Genomic DNA, 13527 nt, shown 5'->3' with positions numbered 1-13527 from the left:
ATCTCTGGTCTTGGGATTTTGTGATGTAGGCTAGTCTCACTGGAGTTAGATGATATCTCAAAGTAGTTTTGATTTGCATTTCTCTGATGATTAAAGATGATGAGCATTTTTTCATATGTCTGAAGGCCGTGCGCCTGTCTTCTTCAGAGAAGTTTCTCTTCAAGTCCTTTGCCCAGCCTGCGATGGGATCCCTTGTTCTTTTCTTGCTAATGCGTTTGAGTTCTCTGTGGATTCTGGTTATTAAACCTTTGTCAGAGACATAACCTGCAAATATCTTTTCCCATTCTGAGGGCTGTTTGCTTGCTTTACTTACTTTTAATAGTTTTAATATAAAATATTTTCTCTAACTCATAGCTGGTTCTTGTCTCAGACAAGGCATACCGTATTCCTCAAAAGTCCTCACCACCAAAATGTCAACAATGCTGGTAAAATATCTCTAATACAGATTTTTACTTCCTCCACTTATACAATGATCATTTTGTTAAAGGATGAAATTTTCCATCCCGTGTACCTATATGTGAAACAAAGAAGCTAAATTTATTGCTTCCTGTGAATGGAGAGCTACTCATAATTACCAGTTTCTCTGAATGACACAAGACTTGATATCATAAAGGGTTGGTTTCTGAAGCAAGGTAGTTTACAGACTGGCTGACTTTCAGCTGTGGAGGTGAGGGATGAGCTGACTTTCAGAAGCAGTTCTTGGAGTGGAGCTGTTGTTGACTGGCTTCCCTTCAATAGTATGGGACTAACACTAATTGGTGTTTATTTATTCTGTGGTTCTAATATTCTAATATTTATTCTGTGGTTACTTGTTTACTACTTTGGGCTGGGGCCAAAAAACAGTCCTTGGGTCCTCATTTTCAGATTAAAAGGCAAGACCCTTCCAGTTAGGACACACTTCAGAATCACCTGGAATGCCCATTAAAACACAGATTGCTGGGCATCACTCCAAAACTTATTATTCGGTAGGTCTGGAGTTGCACCCAAAAATATACATTTCTATTGTAACAAGTTCCCTGCAATGCTGATGCTGTTGGTGTTGGGATCTCTCCTTGAGAACCTCTGAGTTAGAAAATAGAAATGTTGCAAGGGTAAATGATAATTAGAATTGCCCAGTTTTGGTGGTAGTGCCTACATAATGAACTAGGCTATAGCTAGATAGAGGAATGCTAACAGGCATGGATCAAGGACAAAAGCCAGCCTTGAGAATTTTCTCAAGGGTTCTTGGGTAGTGGGACCAAAGATAGTGGGACTATGTGAAATATCTGCCGACAGCCATAGAAAAGAACTTTTGCCCACCTCCTTCCAAACAGCACGTATATGCCTTTCATTTGTCAATTGTCAGCTAGAGAAAGAAAGTCCCTTTACCTTATTTTTTCTGTTTTGTAAACACAAATACAAATAAAATAGGATTTTAATGTCTCCTTCCTTCTCAATATAGGATACATAAATTTTGCCATTGCTAATTAGCACATCCATTCAAGGTGATAGATACTTTATACATCTGAGCAAGCAATTTAATGCCTTGAGGAAAGGAAGATCCCCAGAGGGAGAAAATGTGTGCATCACCAGTTCCTAACACATGAAAGATGAATGTTGAAAAATCAAGGTCCATGCCCAAATGTGCAATATATTTTTTGTCTTAAACCCATTCCAGCACAAGAAATATGATTTCGACTAAATTAAAGATTTTTCTTCCCTTAAGAATTGTGATAGTTGCCAACTAGTGATGGAGTTTCCAGAATTCTTCTCCCAATGCTTAACAGATGAATTTATTGGATAGAAAAGTAAGAGCAAATCTGAGCTTCTCTGGAAGCATGCCCAAACTCAGCAACAGTGATATTAATAAATGTCACGTGGAAGCATGTATTAAAAAAAAACAAGAAAGGAGTGAGGTAAACACAAAACCACTAAAAAGGCAGCAAAGTCGAGCCTGTCTAACCTTGATGGAGTATGGGAGTCAGGATGTGAAACTTCCCAATCCATCAGCATTCCTTGGTGGCTCATCAGTGTAACCAGAAGGAATGAAGGTGTCCTCACTGAAGTAATGAATGCTCCAGAACATAGCATGTCAGCTTTTTTGTTCCTTTCAAAGAGTATGACAGCTCTACCTCCCCCACAACATAGATTTTCTCTACAGAGAGTTACAGAGTACCTGTTCTGGGAAACACTAATAGCATTAAGAAAAGTTCCCAAAAGTTAGAGACTGTACTTACCTTCATTTTGAAATGATTAGAATCTTTTTTAATGGTGGAAAAATGCAAGGAATTGGGTACAGAAATTCATAGTTCTCCACAGTTTTCATTCCAAGACAATGATAGTTGATGGCTTTTCCAAAGTAAGTTCTCTGTGCTTAATTCTACCTATCTAATGGAGGGAATGTTTTGCCAAGTGTGCAAGCTTCCAGCCAGAGTAGCATTCATTTTAACAATATTTTATTTTCAGTTCATGGGTTGTAAGCAAGCATTCTGCAGGTAGGTTGCTGTCAGGGTCCTGCCCCAGGAGCAGGGCCCACTAAGACCTGTGGAGACTGGTGACAACCCACTGAAGAAATACAGAGTTAGAAATGACGGCAAAGAAAGAGACATGAGACATAGAGTAGAATTAAAAGTGGAAGCTCAGGGGTCCATTGCCCATTTGTGGGCTTCTGACAATGGCCCAGGGTGTTTACTCCACTCTGATTTTATTGAAGTCTATTTTCCCAGAGGGTAAGATGAGGGATGGAACAAAGATGCCAGCAGTTTCTGAGTGAGCATACCAGCTCCTACTGTTATTATTATTAACCTTAAGGGTAGCCTTCAAAAATCTGAAATCTGAGCCTTGTATTGGGAGAGCCTCCTGCTTGAGATTACACACACAAATTTCTAGGGAGGTGTTAAGCTCCACTAGTTCTCTGTGGAGTAAAATGCCACAGGCATTAATCTCCTCTGAGGAATCAGTGGGAGGGAGGCATTTTCCTCCCATCACCACCACAGAGGATTTTTCTCTGTGACAAGGGATATAAGCTCTTCTGCCCCTATCTCAGGGCTCAAGCTACTCTCTTGGTCTCTGCCCCAAGCAAATGCAAATCTCCCCCGTGGGTGTCTCCTTTGCCTGTTTAATGGGCAGGAAATGCCCTAGAAGATGTATCTTTTCTAGGACTTGCCATAATCTCTTCTATGACCATTATTTTCCTCAGAGTGTTCACAGACCCATCAAGGTGTTTGTAAGCTGTATCCCCAACAGGCTAGAATTTCAGATAAGGCAAGAAGCTTGCTAGCAATGTCTAACTTAAATGTAAACCAGCTGACTTTTCTTTGTTTCACCTTAGCTTACTTTTTAATTTTCCCCCTTTTCTGAGGACACTTTCCTTTGCCAAGAATGGGTTCTTTGGTCCCCATTCTCCCAGCAGTTGTGTTATTTTAAGTTTCTCTACTGAGTCTCATGGACATCTCCCAAAGCCAGGATGGCACAGATTTTCTGTGTATGTACAACTTGTGTACTTTCTTTTCACTGAGGCATATATTAGACTAGTGTGATATTACTGATTCAACACACAGCTATGAACCTACTGTGTGGGGCTCCCTAAGTTGTTCATGTCTATAGTCACCTGTGAGTGTGAACTTCTGCTTCCCTAATTGGCTTCTTAAACTTGATATTCACAATTAAGAGTTCATTCCTTTGGTTCAAAACAAATAGGGGCCATGGTTTTTGCTAAAATGCAATCAATCTTGGAACAAGAAACATAGTTCATTTAACCCAAGAACATGACTGCTTCCCAAGAAATATATTTTGGTTAGGGGAGAATGAAAAGCCCAGGATCTAAAATGGTGGGGAGAAAAGCAACCAACATGAAGCATGGGGCCACTTCAGCTTCATTTCACTTCTATCCTACCCAGGGTCTCAGCCCTAATGCTCTATTGTGTATGTGTGTGTGTGTGCAATTTCCAAAGTTCTATATTTGCTTATGAAAGTGTAGTCCCTTAGCAAATGCTATTGAAATCATGTGGAAGCACTGACTAGATACACAGGACACAAACTATAACAGACAAGTTGAAAATCTGTGTGTGATTAACTGTTACCACCCCCACCCCCATAAAACCTAGCATCTTACTGGTACCTCTACTAAATACTTGTAGTTTAATGCCTACTATGTGCCAGTCACTGTACTAAGTACAATAAAATAAAACACACATGTCCCTCTTTCAGAGTTTACCTTTTAGTAATAGAGATAGATGTGGAAAGTAGTCATTTTAATATTTTGTAATGAGTAGAATAAAACATACGGATGTTCCTGACTAGCAGGACACAACGAGGGCACCTAACCTCATTCAGGGAGGGCTGTTGAGGGAAAACAAGTAGGAATGAACCAGAAGGAAGGGGTTTAAGGTCAAGAGTAGGAATACTGTTTGAGGCAGAGGCAACAAGACATAAAAAGTTCTGGAGTGAGAATTGGCCATGCTCAACCCATCTAGAATGTAACTACCATATGAACATAGAGATGTTTAGGACTTGATGATCAAAATGGACCCACTTTGCAAAAAAAAAAGTGCCTTCTTTATTTTTTTGAGGTCTCAAAAAGGAAACCAAAAGCTATTTTCTTATGTTGGTGGGAAAGCCGATACTTTCTTGATTTCTCAGCCACACTACTTTCCAGTCTGCTTGAGCATCTAAAAGGTCTTTAGCTTTCCTCATGGAAGTTGTTCTGTATTTCCACAGAACTACAATAAAAACCCAGCTGAGTTCTACCAGACGGGCCCCAAACATTAAATGGATTTCCCTCCTGTATTTTCTCTCCTTCCTGACAATGAGTACCAGAAATGAAGCAGGATGTTATTAGGTAAAAGGAGAGGCCATAAAACAAAATTTCTCCTACCCTTCAGGGTCCAGTTAAAAGACAGCAATCTCACCAGCTATTTTAAAAGAGGAAATTTAGGCTTGACGTGTTGGCTCCCACCTATAATCCTAGCACTCTGGGAAGCTAAGGTGGTTGGATTGCTTGAGCTCACGATTTGTAACCTGCCTGAGCAAAAGCAAGACCCCATCTCTATTAAAAATAGAAAAACTGAGGCAAGAGTATCACCTGAGCCTAAGAGTTGGAGGTTGCCATGAGCTATGATGCCATGGCACTCTATCCAGGGCAACAGCTTGAGACTCTGTCTCAAACAAAAAAGAAAAAAAAAAGAGAGGAAATTTAACTTGGGGAGGCCAAGGTGGGAGGATTGCTTGAGACCAGAAATTCAAGATAAGCTGGGACAACATAGTAAGCTGTCTTTATAAAAAATTTTTTTAAATTTAGTTGGATGTGTTGGTGTGTACCTATAGTCCCAGCTACTCAGGAGGCTGAGGCAGGAGGATCTCTTGAGCCCAGGAGTTTGAGGTTGCTGTGAGCTATTATCACCCTTTGGCAGTCCCACCTGGGAGGAAATAGAGTGAAACCCCCCCCCATGTCCAAAATAAACAAACAGATAAGATGAAAGTTAATATTAACAATTGCTAATTAAAAAATTGTTAACTGGCTGGGTGCAGTAATCCTCCCACTCTGGGAGGCCAAGTTGGGATTGCTTGATCTCAGGAGTTAGAGATCAGCCTGAGCAAGAGAGAAATCCCTTATAGACTTAAAATGAAAACACTTAGCTCGTTGGTGGCACCTGTGGCTCAAAGGAGTAGGGCACCGGTCCCAGCCAAAAATTGTAAAAATAAAATAAAATAAAATATATATATTTTATATATATATATATATATATATATATATATATATATATATATATATATAACCTTAGCTGGCATTGTGGTGGGTGCCTTTAGTCCCAGCTATTTGAGCAAGAGGATTGCTCAAGCCCAATAATTTGAGGTTGCTGTGAGCTATGACCCCACAGCACTCTACCCAGAGTGACAGAATGAGACTCTGTCTCAAAAAATAAAAATAATAAAAAATTGTTAACTGAAAAGAAAAAGAAAACTATAACAACATGAAGTAACAACTGCAGAAAGCAAATGCCACTCATAAAAATAAAGAGAAAGCACAAAGGGAGGCTGTTGGAATGACTGCATTTAGGTACTTGGAGGACAGGTTCTCCTGAAGTAGGTTGCTGCTCAGCCAGTGCCAGGAGGGTTAGAAACAATGCAAACTGATCCAACTGCTGCTACTGGAATGAATGGCTGTTGCAAAGATAGAGGCTTTTCTAGGCAACAGGAAACAAGGGGCAGGAAGGAAGCCCACAGGAAGCAAATGGGAAGGAAAAAGTCCCTTCTTCCCACTCCAGCCTTGCAATCCCCTCTAAAGTCCCCTGCTAGCAAAGCCAAACAATGCCATCTGCTTAGTCCCAGCCCAGCCCCAGAAAGAAACTTATGTGATAGACAGCAGGGTGGGTTTAAACAAGGATAGTTTGGATGTGTTGGGTTAAATGAAATATATTATTAAAATTCAAAAAAAAAAGAGAATACCTAACAATCTTCTATTCCTTGAGAAAAGGAAGCCTTTAGTAAAAATAGACTACGACTTCTGAATTTTAAAGCAACATTGGTGTACAAGATCGCAGGGAAAAGAGAACATCAAAGTTTAATACAACAGGTTTAATAAGAGTTAGCTACCACTTACACGAGGCACAATAAATGATGACAGCTAATTCTCTCAGAGGTGGGCGACCTTACTTTACATCAAGTGTGGTAGGTTTAATCACTGGCCCCGATTGTTTCCTCTCCTGCAATAGAATCATACAGCTATACCTTTGTCTGGCTTTATGGGGGACTGAATGTACTCTAGCAGTTCTTGATTTGTGCACTGACATGTGACTTGCTTTAATCAATGCGACATTAGGGAATGCAACAAGAGTAGCGATGAACTTTCACAACTGAGCTTTTGTACCTTCACGATCTACCATGAGAAAGAATGAGATACATGGATCATATCACATGCTCTGGGTAGGTACTGGTTCAAGGATCAGAAGAAATGCATAGAACAAACCTGAATTCAGCTTGAATCCTCGCTAACCTAACCAAGCATCATTCAACCTACAGACATGTGAGTATAAGGAAAAAATCTGTCATTTAAGTCTTTGAGTTTGGAACTTTGTTACACAGCATTATTGTAGCAAAAGCTGACTGACATATTATTGCTCGGGCTTCACTAACATATCAATAGATCTAACCAAGAAACACTGATTATTTAATAAAGAGAAATATAGGCAAGTGATTTCACCAGTGCTAGAAAAGGTTAAGTCCAGAGAGTGAGGGAAATCTACCTCTAGGCTGAAGGGGAAAAGTGAGAAAATGGGGATCACCCACTTTGGTAGGTCTATCTGGTGGGAACAGGAACCACAAAAGATACACAGGCATTGCCAGAAATTCCACTCCAGGCAGAGAAAGAGAAGGAGAAATACCCTATTTTCTCTCTTCCTTCTACCCTCCAATATCCTGCAAATGCCACGTAATGGCCAAACCAGCCAGACACCAGTTAATATAGAAGACTATGAAATGTAGTTTGCAGGAAACCACATACTATACAGAGATTAACAATGGAAGGACAAGGACTGGATCTATGGGTGATTATCAAATCAACATTAATTCTCATGTTGCTTGATCACAGAATAGCCCACTTTATACAGTTCCCGCCAAGAAATTTCTAGAATGCCCTCAGTGTGCTTATATGCATTAATTAATCAACCTTGATTTTGTCACTGAAGTGGCTGACCAGGTTAGGACTCGGGCCCCAACAGTTCCACAGTGGTCCCACTGCAAGTCTCAGTTCTGCTTTTGAGGCCGCTGCTGCTGTGCTCCCATGTACCTGAAGCTGAAACGCCAACATGCCCTGGTGCTGGTGGAACGCGGGTTCAAAAAGCCCAGATGCCATCCCATTACCACCTTTCTTCAAGATCAGGGTTCTATGCTATTGATTTCAAAAAATTAAAAGACATTATAGATGCTTGTCAACTTATGATGGGGTTATATCCTGATAAACCTTCAGAAATTGAAAATGTTATAGGTTACAGTTGCATTTAATACACCTAACCTACCAAACATAGTTTAACCTAGCCTACCTTAAACATCCTCAGAGCACTTACATGAGCCTACAGCTGGGCAAAAACACCTAACACAAAACCTATTTTATAATAGTCTTGAATAGTTCATGTAATTTATTGAATACCGTACTGAAAGTGAAAAATGGGATGGTTATGTGGGGACTCAAAGTATGGTTTCTAGTGAATGCTCACATAGCTTTCACACCATAGTAAAGTTGAAAACTTATAAGTTAGGGACCATCTGTACTTTTGTTTTTTAACTTAAAGAGAAAGAAGTCTCAGAGCTAGTTTGAGTGAGTCCCCAAATGTTATGGCATAGTGATGAAGCTTTGTCCATTCCCACATGGTTATTTTCTCCCACTGCACATGACTTAAGCCAGGGGTGCGTAGGGTCAAATAAGCTCTCATATCGGCCACCAAACCATTCATGGGAGCAGGACCCTCCTTCAGTGTTTAGAGCCTTGATTATGCCTCACCTTTCTTTCTCTTATGGGGAGTTCCCTTGGAGATCCCTGATGGTCTTTTCTACAATATGGCTTTAGTTAGAGCATACTTACTTATACAACTTATATAAGTTTGTATATGAGTATACCACCAAAATTAAAACCTTGGGTAGAATTAGTAGCCAGGAGGCTACTTATCCTCATTGTGAATCTGTAGAAACAATTGTTAATGGAGGTGAGCTGACCACATTCACTAGCCAAAGCATCCAGACCCCAGTTCCCATGCAAACATTTACCCTACTCTGCTCGTGTTTGGAGCTAAAGGAATCACAGAGGTTTCATGTAATGATTTCATTTTAAATTTTACAAAACTGAAATTAAAAAATAATTTCATAATGAAATTAAATTTCATAAAATCATAAAAACAATTTGCCCAAAGCACAGGGTTAGGGAGTGAGATGTAAAGAGGCATTTAAATATGCCAGATAAACACAACCAAAGGGAAGGTCAGTGGCAGACAGCAGTAGATTAATGAAATGCTGGAAAAGAAAATAAAAAGACTAGAAAGAAAGTAGCTTAATATAAAGATATAAATCCAGAAGAATGAAAATATTGTCTATCTATCTATCTATCTCATCATATTTGGGCTATGATGAAAGAGCTCCATTTTCTTCAAGATGCATACCATGTCTCCTATTAATTACTCTTTTCTTGAGTAGTAGAATTAATCAATTCATCTCTTCCCCAAACTAAATAAAAACTTCTCAATATATATTAAACCCATAATATTGACTAATGATCCACTGTATTTTGTAGGGCATAACACAAAGCAAGAGAGACAGGCCAGCCTCCTACATTAGGGATGCAATAGGGTATTATGGTAACTCTTTCCCTATCTAGAGATATGGTCTCACTTCAGGAAGGTCATCATGCTGTCCTGAGTTTGTTTCCCCATTTCTAGGATGTGGCTAACACTATTAGCACCATCCCTCTTGTAGCCTTCCTGCTAGAATCACATTGGGCATAAGATGGTTTTTTAACTCTTCCATTTCTTAGAATTGAAGGAATACTTAAGAGGAAAAAAGAGTGAGCTGTGGAAATATAGATGATTATTGTTTTATACCATTCATATGTATTTATATGTTTTAATATAATACAGAAGATAATAATAATCAGAAGATAAACAGAAAGGGAAAGCATGGTTTCATTGGAGTTTGAGATAGAAATCATCCCTCCCTTTCTTCTCTGAGCTCACAACTAATTCATAGATACAGCACGTTTTAAAAAAAAAAATCTGGTTAGTTCTAGAAATACGATATTAAGGAACATAACTTGTACTTGAGATTATATAGGCTTCCTAATACTTTCCTTTTCTCTCTCTAACTTCCACACACTCAAGAACCTCAGACCTACAGAGCAGATACCCTACTAGCTACATAGAGGACCCTTGGCTGCTTCATCTTCTTTGAGGGCAAATACAAAACGAATGAGACCACAAGTACATCCTTCTATACCGTGGCTCCACCTACCAGTGGCCCACTGGACACCTGACCATCACCATCACACCAAACAAATAAAACTTCTTCCTCTTACTTCAGCCAGGTTGGAATTGCTATTTTGTTGGTCAGGAAAAAAAAAAAAAAAAAAAAAAACAACTAGAAATGATAGGGAAAATGTTTCCTTCATAGATCCCTGGCCTACTAGAAAGTCCTCTAGTGACTGTGGTAAGGAGAAGGCTGTGAGTGCAAGCTGGCAGTGTGCTACTTTCAACTGTGTTCACTGCAGCTGCGTGGACAGGACACCAAAATGAATAATGGTGTGGACACAACATGAATGATGTTGATTCCTGCCCAAGCCTAGGCTGCCCAAGCTCAGAGAAGTTAGGGTGTGAAAGTCAAAAGGAAGAAGACCGTTGACCAAATAGTGGATGTCTAGGGACTCCGTCATTTTCTACATGGTTAAATGGAAGTTAGGGTTTGGAAATAAAAGTCTTAAAAAAAAAAAAAAACTTTTGATAGCTAAAGAGGGCAGATCTTCACAATATTGAGAAGGAAGCAGCTGCATATTTTGGCAACCGTTGGAGGAAAAGAGTGAATACATGAAATATTGCTGCAAGAGCATAAAGGGAGAATCTAAGTAGGCAGCCAAGAAAAGAGTGAAGAGTGGAGAACAGTAAATTTAGGAGGTCTCCATCTGACGTGGTTTCTCGAATATGATCTATAAAAAAGAAAACTGACAGGGACCAAAGAGAAAGGGACAAAAGCAAAAGGCTTGGAAGAGTGAGCACCAAATTGGGGAAAAACTTTCCTGAGACACACTTAAAAAGTAATCAGAGAAACAGACTAAAGACCCAGAAAGGGCAGTTTGTCTGGAGCTTGAAATGGAAAAAATCACAAGGAGATGACATCTACTATGTCAAACTCTTAATGGACCGCGAAATCTGCTGTGCTAATAGCTCAGCGCCGATTGTTTGCATGAGATTCTGGCCTAGTCCAAATGACTCTGTCAAACTTCAGTATCCCATATTAAACACAGAACAAATAATAATTTCAAGGTGTGTATAGCCTTAGAGCTATCAGTTGACTCACTGGAAAGAAGCCAAGGAGTCTTTATCCCCAAGAATTTTCTCCTACGATTCTGAGAAAGGGTTGATGAGTCACCTCGGGTAGCATATTTTTTCCTCTCTGCCCTTCTCACCTTCACAACATGCTTTGCCTTCTCTCCTAGCTCTTTCCTGGGGAATGCTGTGTCACTTTACTGTTCTTCTCTCTTATCTGGCCTATCCACCAATAGATCTGACATGAATACGGGAGAATTAGTTGTTGATAAAAATTTAAAAGTTTCCATGACTTTAGATGACTCTGTTCTCAGGCTAGCTACTTATCTTACTTGGATAAAAAGTGTGCTATTTGTAGATAATCAAATAGCAGATTTTTGCTGAAAGCAACCCTAAAAACTGTCAATGGGATCAGAAATTAAAATCAAATCAAAGCCCAACTGATAAAAGCAGCAATCATTAAAGGGTATTATTAACTCTGAACTTTCAATGAGTAAGGGATCATTTAGTCAAGATTTAAATATCGAAATTTCTAAAGAATACCGTTTGTAATAGATCCTCTTCTGCTAGTCAGCCAGGAAGAGGATGAAGAGGAGGACTGATCAAAATATTCTGGACTATCTGTTAAATAAATGGAAGAAAATTAAAATTTAATGAGAATCTTCTAAATGTCATAAACATTGCCAGCTGATTTTGCATACTTTACCTCATTATGGTGGGGTATCACTGCCCTCATTTTAAAGGTCCATAAACTTACATTTAAAGAGTGTAAATCACTCATTTAAAGTTATACAATTGTTAAGAGGTAAATGTGGAATCCATGCTCCAGGCTATTTAACTCCACATTCACTTCCCCATAATCATGTCGCTTAACACAGAAAAAGCACTCAACCAAGTCCAACATCTACTCTTAATAAAATCTCTCAACAGTTTAGGTATAGAGGAAACATAATGAAGGCTATTTAGGAAAAACCCACAGCTAACATTATAATCAAAGGGACAAAACCAAAAGCTTTTCCACTAAGATCCAAAACAAAGCAAGGAAATCCACTTTGGCCACTTCCACTCAACAAAATACTGAAATTTTTAGGACGAGCTATTAGATAAGAAAAATAAATAAATAAAAAGGCGTCCAAATTGGAAAGGAAAAAATATAATTATCTCTATTTGCTGATCTTGTCTGTTAAAAACCCCAGTCCACAAAAAAACTGTTAGAACTAATAAATGAACTCAAGTAAAGTTGCAGGATACATAATCAGCATACAAAAATTAGCAGTAATTTTAAACACCTATAACAGCCTAACTGAAAAAAGAAAAGAAAAGAAAAGAAATCCCATTTATGATACCACTAAAAAAAAAAAAAAATGCTTAGGAATAAATTTAACCAGGAAGTAAAAGATCTGTATGTTGCAAACTATAAAACAATGATGAAAGAAATGAAAGAAAATATAAATAAGTGGAAGGATATCCTGTGCTCACTGATCAGAAGAGTAAATATTGTTAAAATACCCATATTATCCAAAGCAATATACAGATTCAATGCAATCCCTATCTAAATCCCAATAGCATTCTTCATACAAATAGAGAAAACAATTCTAAAGTTTGTATGGAAACAAAAAGACCCTGAAAACGCAAAACAATTTTGAGGAAGAAAAAGTTTCTGTGGTATAGATATTTCCAACATGGCTGATTTCAAGCTGTGACATCCCTGCCTCACAGCATATCTGAAAATTTAACCATCAGCTCTTGTGATCCTGCACTGACTGGCTCTATACCGTGCCAGCCATGTGTACATTGATACATTAAGGAAATTTATCAATTTGCTCAACAATTCAATATGCCAATAAGGCTAAAAAAACTTGTGAAACCAAATATGTTTCAGTGCCACCTGGCTGGAGTTGGGTGACATTGGCATGAACTGTGGTAGTTAGTCTTAGAGTGAAAGTGGGACTTGAATCCAGGGTCTTGCACAACAGGAAACATTTAGGGAGGTGAAGAGGGCATCCCAGGGGCAGAATCATGAGCAAACAGGGGGCAGTGAGACCAGACTGACCTGGAATAGAGAGCAGAAGAGTCTAGAAAGGAGCCATTCAGCAGAAGGACCTGACACTTAGGGTCTTGGATGGGGAGGTAGCTGAGATCTTTAACTTCCCTGGTTTGGCCTGTGGAGAAAGTAGTGGTACGAACCCTGGGCGACATCTCTAAACATTGGCATCTTATGTGTTTCTGTGGATCACTCTGAGTGCTCAGATTTATAACATCACTTTCAACCCAAATCCTCATTTCAGTGGGGTTTGCTTTTTATGCAGATAAGAATTATACACATTTGAAATTAATTTAAACCAAAAAATTCAAAGAGACTCTCAGTGCCCCAAATTTAAAATAAGATAAACAAACAAACAACAAACATTCACTTCCATTTCATTTCTCAGACGTTAGTCTTTAGCAGCCCTTAGTTAAGCAAAAGCAAAATAGCATGTACTATTTCATGCTCTTCTCTGGAATTCAGTTGTACGCTCAGAGATGA

At 39.0% G+C, this 13527-nt stretch overlaps 1 pseudogene; it reads right to left on the bottom strand.

Annotated features, from left to right (window-relative positions):
* LOC128589764 (40S ribosomal protein S8-like) overlaps positions 1-13199 on the bottom strand; it is a 54694-nt pseudogene extending 41495 nt beyond the window's left edge.
* Between the last annotated feature and the right edge of the window lie 328 nt (positions 13200-13527).

Source organism: Nycticebus coucang, chromosome 7 (genome assembly GCF_027406575.1).
Source record: "Nycticebus coucang isolate mNycCou1 chromosome 7, mNycCou1.pri, whole genome shotgun sequence".
In the NCBI taxonomy this organism is placed as follows: Eukaryota; Metazoa; Chordata; class Mammalia; order Primates; family Lorisidae; genus Nycticebus; species Nycticebus coucang.
Note: the sequence above shows the minus strand (reverse complement) of the source record. Positions and strands in the feature narration are given on the sequence as shown.